Source organism: Cariama cristata, unplaced genomic scaffold (genome assembly GCF_000690535.1).
Source record: "Cariama cristata isolate BGI_N322 unplaced genomic scaffold, ASM69053v1 scaffold3941, whole genome shotgun sequence".
Taxonomy (NCBI): domain Eukaryota; kingdom Metazoa; phylum Chordata; class Aves; order Cariamiformes; family Cariamidae; genus Cariama; species Cariama cristata.
In genome coordinates, this window is record NW_009599653.1 from 9,818 (window position 1) to 22,438 (window position 12,621).

The window sequence follows — 12,621 nt, forward strand, 5'->3', positions numbered from 1 at the left end:
TAAACCCAGCACTGCCAAGTCCACCACTAAACCATGTCCCTAAGCATCATGTCTACATGTCTTTTAAATACTTCTGGGGATGGTGACTCAACCACTTCCCTGGACAGCATGTTCCAGTGCTTGACAACCCTTTTGGTGATGAAATTTTTCCTAATATCAAATCTAAACCTCCCCTGGCACGACTTGAGGTCCAGTAGGTATCTCTGAAAAGAGCCTGACTCAGTCTTCTCTACATCCTTGCATTAGATAGTTTTAGACAACAATACAATCTCAGAATCACAGAATTGTTTGGGTTGGAAGAGACCTCATAAAACCATCTAATCCAACCCCCTGCTCAAGCAGGGTCAGCTAGAACATGTTGCCTAGAGCCACGTCCGGTTGTGTGTTGAACACCTCTGTGGATGGAGACTCCTCAACCTCCCCGGGCAACGTGTTTGACCAGCATCACAATAGAACAGTGTTTTCTTGTGTTCAAATGGAATTTCGTGTTATTTAATTTGCGCCTGTTGCCTCTTGTCTTGTCTCTGGGCACCACTGTGAAGAGCCTGGCTCTGTACTCTTCATTCCCACCCATCAGGTATTTATATACATGGACAAGATCCTCCCTGAGCCTTCTATTTTCCAGACTAAGCAGTCCCAGCCTTTCAGCCTTTGCTCATATGAATGATGCTCCAGTTCCCTAATCATCTTTGTGGCCCTTTGCTGGACTTGGTCCAGTAAGTCTATCTTTTTCTTGTACTAGGGAACCCAGAACTCGACACAGTACTCCAGCTTTACCCGTACTGAATAGAGAGGAAAGACCACCTCCCTCCACATGCTTGCGATGCCCTTCCTAATGCAGCACAGGATGCTGTTGGCTGCCTTTGCCATGAGATTGCATTACTAGCTCATGGTCAGCTTGTTGTTCACCAGGACCCTAAGGTCCTTCTCTGCAGACCTGCTCTCCAGCAGGTCAGCCTCTAACCTGTACTGGTGCCTTTAAAAAGGTTTGTTCGAGGTAGGTGGCAATATCAACAACGGTATTAGCCCTGTTCTGTTCTGTTATTACTAGCAGCAACTTGAAAGTGCCTTGTTTCACATGGAATTTAAGAGAATCTCTTGCTGATCTCACACTTTGCTTCACCTTACGGTAAGGTGACGACGGGGTTACTTCACTGAATGATTTAGAACTGTCCACCCAAAACCAAAAAAAATAGTAGAAAGATGCACTTCTTAACATACAAAGACTTCCTCTAATGTAAAGCATCTCCAGCCTCCACAGACAATAATAAACTCATTCATCCTCCCTTTCTTAGTCTTTTTTTTCCCTCCTCCAAAGTGCAGAAGTGTGTACATGGCATAATGAAAACACTGTTGGTAAAATCACCTCCTCTCAAAACACAGCTTGCTCTGCTTTTTAGATTTAATTTCATAACAAGAGACTGCCCACACAACAAACTTTCAGGACAAAATGTACAGCAAGAAACACACGCAAGTTTTAGGAATACAAAGTGACAGATTAGTTCTGGAAGTGAGAACAAGTTTACTACTCTCAGTTTCCTGCACTGGCCCTCAACTCTCTGCAGTGAAAATCATTCTAAAGTAAGACATCCTCTTTTAAAAGTTAAGAAATGCTGCTAGGAAAGAAGCAATCAGAGTTGTTACTGTGAGAGGCAGGTTCTTTCTTCCTCAGAGAAACACGGCCTCAGCTCCCAATTCCTGTTGACTTGGTCCCTGCTCCCAAGTAGGAAAGGGACTCCTTTTTCCCTCTCCAAGCATGATTACATCACTAGACAGCCCCTTAGTGCTAGACTGATAGTCCCGATAGCCAGTCACTACCCTTCCTCTGCTTTCCACGCTAAAATACAAATCCCCTGTGCAAGGACTGGCAGCGTTCCCCAATGCCAGATACAGGCTAGAGCCTTCACGTGATCTCAGTAATTATCATTGCCCACTTCCTCACGGCGGGCAGCGGAGAGGGAGGTGCTGATCTCCTCTCTCTGGTGACCAGCGACAGGACACAAGGAGATGGAATGCAGCTGCGTCAGGGAAAGTTCAGATGGGACATTAGGAAAAGGTTCTTCACTGAGAGGATGGTCGGTCACTGGCATGAGCTCCCCAGGGAAGTTCAAGGAGTGTCTGGATGATGCTCTTAGTCATATGGTTTAGTTTTAGGTAGTCCTGTGAGGAGTTGGACTCAATGATCATTATAGGTCCCCTCCAACTCGAGATATTTGGTGATGCTATGATTATTTTTTAACATGTTCAGCAGTAAGATGGCAAAGATTACGAAGACAGAACTCAGGTCAGCAAGATGAGGGCTTTGTTTCTGTTGCTAAGTGTTGCGCGGATGTTTCAATAAGGTGCTACGTTACTGGTTAATTCTCACCAGGAAGAACTGGTTGTGGATGTGAAGGTGAGGGGCAGCCTTGGCTGCAGTGACCATGAGACGTTGGAGTTCAGGACCCTGAGAGACAATATCAAGGCAAAAACCAGGACCACAACCCTGGATTTCAGCAAAGTGGACTTTGGCCTCTTCAGGAGTCTGCTTCCAAAAATCCCATGGAAGATGGTCCAGGAATGAAGGGCATTCCGTGAGAGCTGGTTGGTATTCAAGGATCACCTCCTCTAGGACCAAGAAACCTCCATCCCAACAAGTAGGAAATCAAAGGCAGGCAGCAGGAGACTGGCACGAGTAAGTAAGGAGCTCCTAACTGAAGTCAGACATAAACAGGAAGTGTACAAGGAGTGGAAACTGGGGCAGGTGACCCAGGAGGAGTAGAGAGTTGCTGTCTGATCTTCCAGCGATAGCATTAGGAAAGCCAGGGTCAACCTGGAGTTGAATCTGGCAACATTTCTGGATGTGAACACATGGAGGTAAGTTTTTGTTATTAATAAGGTTTTCCCTGTCAATTTATAAAGAGAAACAGGGTCTTCATGGGAAACCAATCCCTGCAGTTTTTAATTTAGATTTGCACTTGGAAGTGCAGAAAGTGGCATCACCATGTCATTATTTGTCATATTATAATACATTACCAAGATACAGTGACCATGGAAACCCACAGAGCAGTCAATTACTTTTATAATTTTAGCTCCTATTGCTGTAGCATGGAGACAGGTATCCTTATTTGAATTGGGTTCCTGAGTTGTTTTCTTGATTTATCTTTGAATGTTGTCACTGATGACATGGTTTCACAGGTTTTTGATCCCAAATGGTAATAGCATGGCATAAGCAGAAGATATTAATCACATTTGCCTTTATTACGGAACATAGCTTGTAACAATGTTCTTGCAATATTCTGTTATATTGAAGACCCTATTCCCCGTAAAACATACAGTCACTACATTTTGAATTAAAGGAATTTTGATAAATGAAGGTCAGTGCCCTTCCTGCTAACGTGCAGTGCAGTTCTTATCTTGAGCTGGCTCAACAGGAAAAGAGCTGTATTTTTGCCTAATACTGTAAATTGTCTGGGAATCACTGCCTGCAGCTCCGATGATGAAAAAAAAAATTGCCTTGCAAGGCCCTTGATGCTTTGCTTTAATAAGCAGGAAAAGCAAGAAAAGAGACTGTTTGTAGATATGCCCATAAAACAAACAGCCTGAGCAGGGCTTCTGAGAACAGGGAAAGAAGAACTTCCGACAGGAGAGTGTTAGCAGAGCTAACTCATATCTTTGGCAAGAATGAGTCACTTGGTGACTAAGAGAAGCAGTTGGAGGGTTATGAAAAAGGATTAATAACATATATCTTGGCACCTAAAAGAGGGAATACAGGAAGAGGTGGAGAGGTCAAGTTGAGGGGCCAGGCTTTGTGCAGATACATCTTTCATTTAACTAGCGTAAGCTTGAAAAAGTGTGAGTACAGATACTTCTGGGTCTGCAGGAATCCCAGAAGACTTACGTATATTTAGAGTAGTAAATCCCAATAGTCAATCTTGAAATTTGATTAAATGTGAGATACACTGTTTTCTTCTCTTCTTTTCCTTTCCTGTGTGTCCTGCCAATGTGTCATGCAGTTATCATACCAAACTTGAATCTTGGTTACTTTGGACCAAGGTCTGTAGGACTGATGTTCCTGACAACATCTGCAGAATGGGTAGCCCTCCAGAAATGGTCCATGGCAACCCAGTTGCTGTGTGTATTTTCTATGATAGCACTTGCAGTTTGTGTTTGCTCCGCTCTTGTGGTTTCTTCACCAGTTCGGAGCCTACATGTTTTCCACTCTATAGTCCTTCACTACCTCTTTACAATGCAATGTACTGCTTTCCTCTTCCTACCTAGAACAATATGTTCTCCCTTTATTGAGCTTCTACTGATTTCAGAGCTCTTTCATTTACCTTTAATTCAGAGAAGGCTACTCTTCAACTATCACAACTGTTTGCTCATCCCTGGCTGCAGATCAGCAGAGTGCAAACCAAGATGCACCATTATTTTTCTCTCTTAAAGATATTTATTTTTTGTTGTGAATGTTGTGTTATCTCCACATACCATGTTTAGCTCTGCCCAAAATTTCTTCTATTCTACTAGCAAATATCATAGGCTAGATTTTGTTACCCTGAGTTAGCCAGTGTAAGACCTGTCTTAGGTACACTCCTACCTTCCTCTTAAAAAATGGTCTTGTTGCCATTATCGGTACAGCTTGGTCAATGGGAGTTACTCAGAGTTCCAGCTAGATGTGCCCTGTAGAAGGTTAAATGACAGTGACTGGAACAGTGATTAATATACTGTTACCCAGCTGTTAGCCTTTGTGGCACTGTTTCAATGGGGACAAGGATGTGAGATTTTTAAGGCAGTTTCCTAATATAGCCTCTGTAGTTGGATTCTGGTTTTTTATAGCCTTCAACTGGAGGAGGGGGGAAAAAGGTTTGGGGGACTTTAAAGGCAAATTATGGTCTTCAATATTGCAAGATTTTCTTCCTCCTTTTACACAATTATTATTATGGTGTTATGGATGTTAGGAAGGTATTTAGAGTAAGAAACTTTTATGACCTTTGTCATACATTGTATAACTGTGGCCATAGCTGTAAATATTACTGCTGGCTCTGCTTGTCTCATGACTGTGCAGTTCACTTGGCCCCAGCTCGAGGCTGCTGTGCAGGTCTGGGAAATGCTTGCAGAGGCACAAGGCTCTGGCTGTTAAAAACCAAATTGATTATTTGGCTGAGATTTCTGTGAAAATTGTAATGCCTATGTAGAAAAGCATCACAAATGTAAAGTCTGGAAGTGTGGGCTATGCTGTGAACAGATCTGTAATGTGAACCAGCAGTGGTGGTTGATGCCTGCGATCAAAAATCCAGAGGCAGAGCAGCACTGTATTATCCATGACATGGAACGTATGCAGGAAATGGGGACACATAACCCAAACTACATTTTTGCCATGGAGTTAGCACCAGATGCCCCTTGGGATGAAGAAGGGGCAGCAAGGAAAACTGAATGAGAATGGGAGGGCACGTGTCTTACGGAGTTTGTTCAGTTGTTTGTGGAGGCGAAGTTTCAGGGCTACAGTTTCCTAGCACGTAAGGCCAAAAGCTGGGATGGCTACTTTGTTGTTGGTTAACTTCAGAAGGTAAGAGTGGATGTGCAGTTCATCACTCATGGCGGTGAACTCACATGCATAGAACTGCCCAGCCTGAGTATACATTTCATTGACTCTTCCAATTTTATACCCATGAAATTAAGCAGCCTTTCCCAAGCTTTGGTTGTCGAGGGCTGCAAAGGTTATTTCCCCCATTTTTTCATCACTCCTGAAAACCAAATTTATGTGGGGCTTCTTCCATCACTGGAATATTATGGAGTGAACAGCATGATGCTTGAAGAGAAAAAAAAATTCTCACGTGGCACACAGCTAGTCAGGAGATTTTTGACTTGCAAAAACAACTGAGTTACTATTGCCGGCAAGATGTAAAAACTTTTGAAATCATACAGGAATGAGATTATGGTGATAACCCATCAGACATTCTGTGAGAAAGAAGACAGTGAAAAGATGAAGGTGAAGATCTCTTATAGCATACTACACTGGCCTCTACTTGCATATCCATAAACACTGGTTTATCTTTCTTAAAACTAGCACAGTAGCACTCTTCCTTCAGATGGCTATCATTTGAGGAAAAATATATATACAACCCATTAATGACATATATATGTGGCTGAAAAGGAAAATATTAAAATCTGTCAAGCATTACAAAATGGTGAATATCAAATAAGATCCTACTTCTTGAATGTCTATACAGATATTGATGGGGTGCAAACAGCTTTTGAATTTAATGGGTGCTTTTTCCATGGCTGTATAAAATGCTACCATGAAAATGAACAGAACCCTCTGAAGGGAACCACCTTTGAATATTTATATTACACAACACAACAAAAGAAGGATTACCTAAAGACATCTGGTTTTCACGTCAGATCTATATGGGAGCATGAGTGGGCTGCTATGAGAAAATCAGATGGGAAGTTTGCACAGTTCTTAGTCAGGAGCAAACTTCCCACACCGCTGGTCCTCAGAGATGTGCTTATCGGTGACAGGACAAATACCATTTATTCATATTACAAGCAGCTCCCAATGGAAAGATAACTTTCTGTGTTTTTACTAGCCTCTCTCCGTCAACAAAACAAAACAATAACCTTTTGGACTCCCCGAAGTTATTTCTGAGAATTTTGACACCCTGACAACCTGCTTTGGGATGGTCAAAGTAAAGGTGTACTTGCCTTGTGGGCTTTTTTTTTCCTGTGCTTCCTATGCAGATGGAAGTGGAAAAGCCCTTTGAGACTCCTGCGGCCTCTGACTCTGTAGTTCAGGAGGTGTTGGATTATGTGCACTCATAGTATCAGAAGAATGCACAACTACACTAGGGCAACACAAGTGTCCTTCTTCCTGGGACAGCCAGGGAAGTTGTGATATTCATAACCATGCTTGCTAGTCCTGGAGAAACACAGGCCCTAGGGAGCCATTTGCTCAGGTGAACTCCTAGAGATGTTTCTTTGATATAGGGGTCTGCTGAAGAAAACCAAAGAAACTCTCCAGTGTCCGTCCTCACATGCAGTCAAAGAGCAAGTGTCTCTACTGGTTTATTTCTATCATGTTGCCAAATACCCTGTGCACAACCATATTAACCGTGGTGATCAAGCCCCCTGCAAAATGTAGTTCTGCTCTCAAGTTTCCTGTTTTAATCTGGGAATAGTGATCAGCACATTCTTTGTTTGGAGATAGGTCAAAGGCAAACTGGATATAGCCACTGGTGAACTCTTCCCTGTCAACCAGCAGGGTTCATATGGCTGCCAGTCATCTGAATGAGCCATATGTACTCTGTCACACAGCAGACATTCTCAAAATTGGCCTGCAGCACTGGCATTGTGTTTCACTGGCATTAGTTCACCATCCACATACAGGGCCACAAAATTTATATCACAATGCTTGAAGTTCAAAGAATTCTTAGCATAATAGCTGCTAAAAGCATCATTATTTATGAACCCAATAACAAGAATTTTGTGCAACTGTTCCAGAAAGAAATTTTCCTGGTTGCTGATATGACTGCTGGCTGGTGTGCTGGACATTTTCATGTCTGTCTGGTGCACTGGCTTTTTTGCATTAGCCTAAGTAACACCTCATTGTACCCCAAATGCAACCAGGTGCCACCCACACCTTCTTCACAAACAGTGAGGCATAGGTAATGACCAGTTCCTGCTGCTAGGGACCTGATCAAACAAAAGCTGTCTTTGATGCATGTCAGCTCAATTTTTACATTCACACCATTCAACAAAAGTTTGCCTTGAAAGAACGGATCACCATGGAGCAGTTGAAATAGCTCGGTCCTACTCTGGGCCATCAGAGTTGACCGTTGCCTAAACCACTGATTACTGGTGTGATCCAGTGCATGCGTCCCACTGCCCGTCTGTGTCATTGTAGGACAACCCCATGGACAAATGCGTTGACAATGTCATGACTGTAATTGAGAGGTAACTCAATGAGGGTGTGGCATCTGGTCCCCCAGCGTAATGTCCAGTTGGCTGCAAACAGATTGCAGGGGGGTTAGTTAAGGTATCTCAATAAAAAGGCTTTTCTCAAAGCAAGTTTGTGTCAGGGACACTTCAAACAAATCCAGCTTGGATTTGGTACACTCTTCTGAGCAGTAATGACTGAAAGCCATCCCTTTTAAAATATATTCTCTTTCCTACAGGTATAATGGGACCTCTTTCTCTGGGTATTCTGTTTCTTTCACACCATTCAGCCTGGCTTCTTGTTCTTTTTCTTCTTGTCCTGGTCAGACTGTTGTGTGGTGTCCTCGTTTATCTTTTAAAGGGCTGAGTGCACGTTCCCTCTGGGGGCGTGAGATGCCTCTCTTTCTTTTGTGGCTTTTTGTTTGAATACAAACAAGTCCCAAGCTTTCCTGATTTACTGGCATTTCCAACTTGTTTGGGACAACCTTGGAAACATGTCCAAACATGTTTTTTGCAGCATCTTGAGCGGTGCTGTTAATGTGTTGATTAACAATTTCCAAAACCCTTTTCAGTCATGGGACGGTCTTTCTGAACAGGCTACAGAGTCTACCTGCAGCACCCATACCATGCTTCACACAAACCAGCTTGAAAACCAGGAAGACCATTGACAGCCTGGGCTCTGTAATAATTCACGTGCAAAGATAAGTCCCCATAATTTTTTACCACCATTTTGGTGTGGTTTCTTAAAACGTTAGATACTTCCAAGGCTGAAGATGCAGTTCACAATCACTTACCCAAAGCAAAATGAGTTGTGCTTATGCTCGTTGGTCTTCATTTCAGTTGTGTTGATGTGCTGGTGGTCTACCAGCACATGGTGTGGCTTATCATAAGTCACTGTAATGATCTTGTTGTTATTTTTGCTGATCATACACAAAGCAATAGTGGAATTGCAATTCCCCAACAAATTGGTGCTCTGCAAGATGTGTGTAGTGTTGGAGGGAGTTAAACCCTCTAGTGATGTCCATCAGACAGGGCAAATTCTTAGCAGCAATCTGCAGAGCTGCCCCCAAAATATGTGCTAGATCTCTGCTTGTAGAACAAGTGTAAGGATTGTATCTGCTTCAAGCTTTGTTTTCACTATGAGGGGGTCACTGACCAAGTCCACTGCTGGAGAGTTGATGGCTGAAATTCTCTTGTGGGGGTTAATATGATGATTCACATGTTCTGTCAGCATGGAAAGGGACAGGTAGTAACCTTTTTGCAAAGTATACTGCTGTATCTTACCCTGCAGTAGTATTTCAAAGGCAGCATCTTTGCTCATTTTATCCCAGCTGTGCGAGTACCATATTTCCACCAGCCCCATCTCCCACTTGCCTGAGGACTCAAGGCACCTCACCAGCTCTACAGGAAAGTTCATGCCTGTATATTGTGGAAAGATGCCAGCGCTGGCATTGCTGGGCAGCATGATATTCTACGATCCCCTGTCTGGCACCCTTCCTTATTCCCCTGCTCTGCTGCCAATCACTAGATGTTCTGGATGTGGGAGGCTCCTGTCCCACTGTTAAATTTCTGGGGAAAGCCCCGCCACTTCTCCAGCAACTGTTTTCTTTCTTCCTTTCCCTTCTGCAGCGATGTTCTTCCCAATTCTGTAGATCCTGTCCTCATTTTTTGAAGTTCTTCAGGGTAAAATGTCCCCTCAATTGCTTTGTGATCATAATCTGTTAAGTAGTATGCTGGCAGCTGTCCCCTTCTCACAATTTCAGCTACTTTGAAAATTTTATCTGCAAACATCTGTTCATAACCTTTCTCAAGTCTCCCTTTTGTTGTAGACTCCCTGATGCGGTCTCCCTTTTTGAGCAGAGGCAAACATTCTTTAATTTTAAACACAACCCCATATATGGTTTTCCAAACACTTGCCGAGTTTAAAGTGTTCGTGTTCACAGGCCTGGCTCTGATAGCTTGGTGGAAACTATTGTTATAGCTCTTTATAACTTTGACAACACATCAACATGGGAAGAAGTGTTGTACGTTGCAAAATATCTCCACACCTTGGTTTTGAGCATCCTGTTTAAAATGCCTTGTGAGAGATACTTTTACTTTGTTCCTAGTAATAGCATGGTGAACATTATGTGCTTTAACAGCTTGTTTAAAGGCTGGTTTAAAAATTCTTTTTGCTGGTCCATCTGTAATTTCTTAGGCTTGCACTGTCTTCTAAAATTGTTTTAAAAGCCCCAGCTACCTCAGAACATGTTTTGCCTTTTGGATCAATGGCTGAGACAAGTTTGGATAGTATGTCCATCACTGATAAGATGTATTACACACCATCATTATGATGGAAAACTGTTTCATATCCAGCAAGTCTGCTTCCCATGGTGCATCCACTTCTGTCACAACCACCTGTTTCTTGTAAAGTGCTTTCTTGCTGCCTTGTCTAATCTATAAGCATCCTGGTTTGCAAGCCAGGTTGCCACCTGCCTTCTGTTGAGATCAGCAATTTGCATTTTAGAAGCTTCAAAAAGGCGATTTATACCCCCAAAGCTTCCCACTTCCCTCGGAGGACAGTAGATCTCTGCTAACAGAAGCTGTTAGCATAGAGATCTACTCACATGCTATTACACATGCTTATGAAACACTGGACAATCAATTTAGCTCAAGTACAGAGAAACTTTGTGAACAGGATATGAGGGGAGTTGGTTGCCAGTTAGATTTCTCCAGGCTTTTTCCTTCTTTTTCCCCTTGAACACAGCTGTCACTTCTGTGCCCATGCTCTTTCGTTTGGCTGCTGCAGGCCCAGACCAGAAGGGAGAGGAGTCACGGCATGCTCCCAGTTCCCTCTTGTTCAGTCAGAGTGAGCTTCCTCAAACCTTTTGTAAATCATCAGCCTAAGGATAAGGCAAGATACATAGCAGCAGCCTGCACCCCACAGTGCTCTTAGATGCAGCTAGAAGATCCCCCACAACCATGGGGAAAGGGAGCTTCACCTGCCTTCTTGGTGTGACACCTCCAAAACCAGTTTGTGGTTCATGAGCCCATCGGCCGGTTCTTCTGGTTCACATGGCTGTTTGGGGGACTCCCTTAAGGTCTTTTCCTTCTTCAACTCACAGGATCGGTGTCTGCATGTGACAGGATTTGCACCAGGGACCCCTTGGTGGCCTCCTGGGAGGAGTCCATAGCCCTCAGGCACATTCCAACATGTCTGTGCCCCACCACCCTTTTGGCATCCCTCTGCCCTTTTCAAGTCCTCCCACGCTGGACCTGTAGCGCTTGGTTCTGTAGCCTGGTAAAGTGCAGAACCCCGACCTGGCCTATTCATTCCATTAGCTGTCATTAAAGAATGTTTCACCTGTTTTATAGCTTTGCTTTTAGGGCTATATATTTTTCTGTATCTTGATAAATGTGTATCTATTATCTATTATATAGTATAGGATAGTAGTAGCACCTGTATCGTAATATAGTGTATAATGTATCTATAAATAAATAAATTTTATATATAAACATTTATACCCTCCTTTCTATATATAATTCCATATATGTATATATTGTATATATCATTGCGGTGGATTAGCCTTGGCCAGCCACCAGTTGCCCACCCAGCCACTCTCTCACACCTCAACAGGACAGGGCAGGGAAAATAAGATGGGAAAGCTCATGAGATGAGATAAGGATGAGGAGATAACTGACCAGTTACTGTCACAGGCAAAACAGACTTGACTTGGCAAAAATTAATTGAATTTATTGCAAACTAAAAATAGAGTTGGATGGTGAGAAAATCTAAACCAACTTCCCACCCAATCCCTCTTCTTTCCAGGTTCAACTTCACTCGTTCATTGCCGACTCCTTTACCTCCATCCCACCCTGAGCCGCGGAGGGGGATGGGGAACGGAGATTAGGGTCAGTCCATAACAGCTCCTCTCTGCTGCTCCTTCCTCCTCACACACTTTTATAAATGGTGGTGATGATGGAGGTTTTTTGGGGCCAATGGAGACTGTCAAGAACAGTGCAAAATTTAATAAACCCTATGAGGAGTAGTGGGTCAGAAAAAAATAATCTCATCTACTCAAGGTTTTGCTTTTGCCAACAGCCAACGGAGATACTGGCTTCCAGAAAGAGTATTTATAAATGGGTCACGACCTTCCCCCATTACACTTTCTGTCCTTTCAGCATGCAATACTGGTCTGGTAGTCAAGGTGCTGTGACTTGGTTGCTGTTCCTTGCCTGGTCTGCCTCCTAAGCCCTGGCAATCCTGCTTTCCTTGTGCTCTGCAACCTGCCAAGTGCTGCCAGCTGTTGGGCAAGGAAAAGCTGAAGGCAGAAAACAGAAAAACAGGAAAACTCTGCCTGGCTGTAGCTCTGCACAGCTGTGCATGCTGCATTGTTTGGCATCTCACTTCCTGGGTGACAGGAGATGCTCCAACGCACATTGTACATAGTCCAGTGGGGCCTGAAACTGTAACTTAGGGGAGGGACCTAACCTGAGTTTGGGGGAGTGGTTTGTTGTGTCTTTGAAGATCTCAAACAGGGCAGTTTCTGTTCTTACCACGGAATATTAAAGAATAAGTGAACTGCACACGTCATGACTGGTTTTATGCAGTTTAAACTCTTGTGGAGCTGATATAGCTGACCTGTGCATGTTGACAGCCCTGTGTATGTTTATGTCCAGGTGCTTTCTTTACTCAGAGTTGAGTCGACTACAAGTACGTGAGTATTT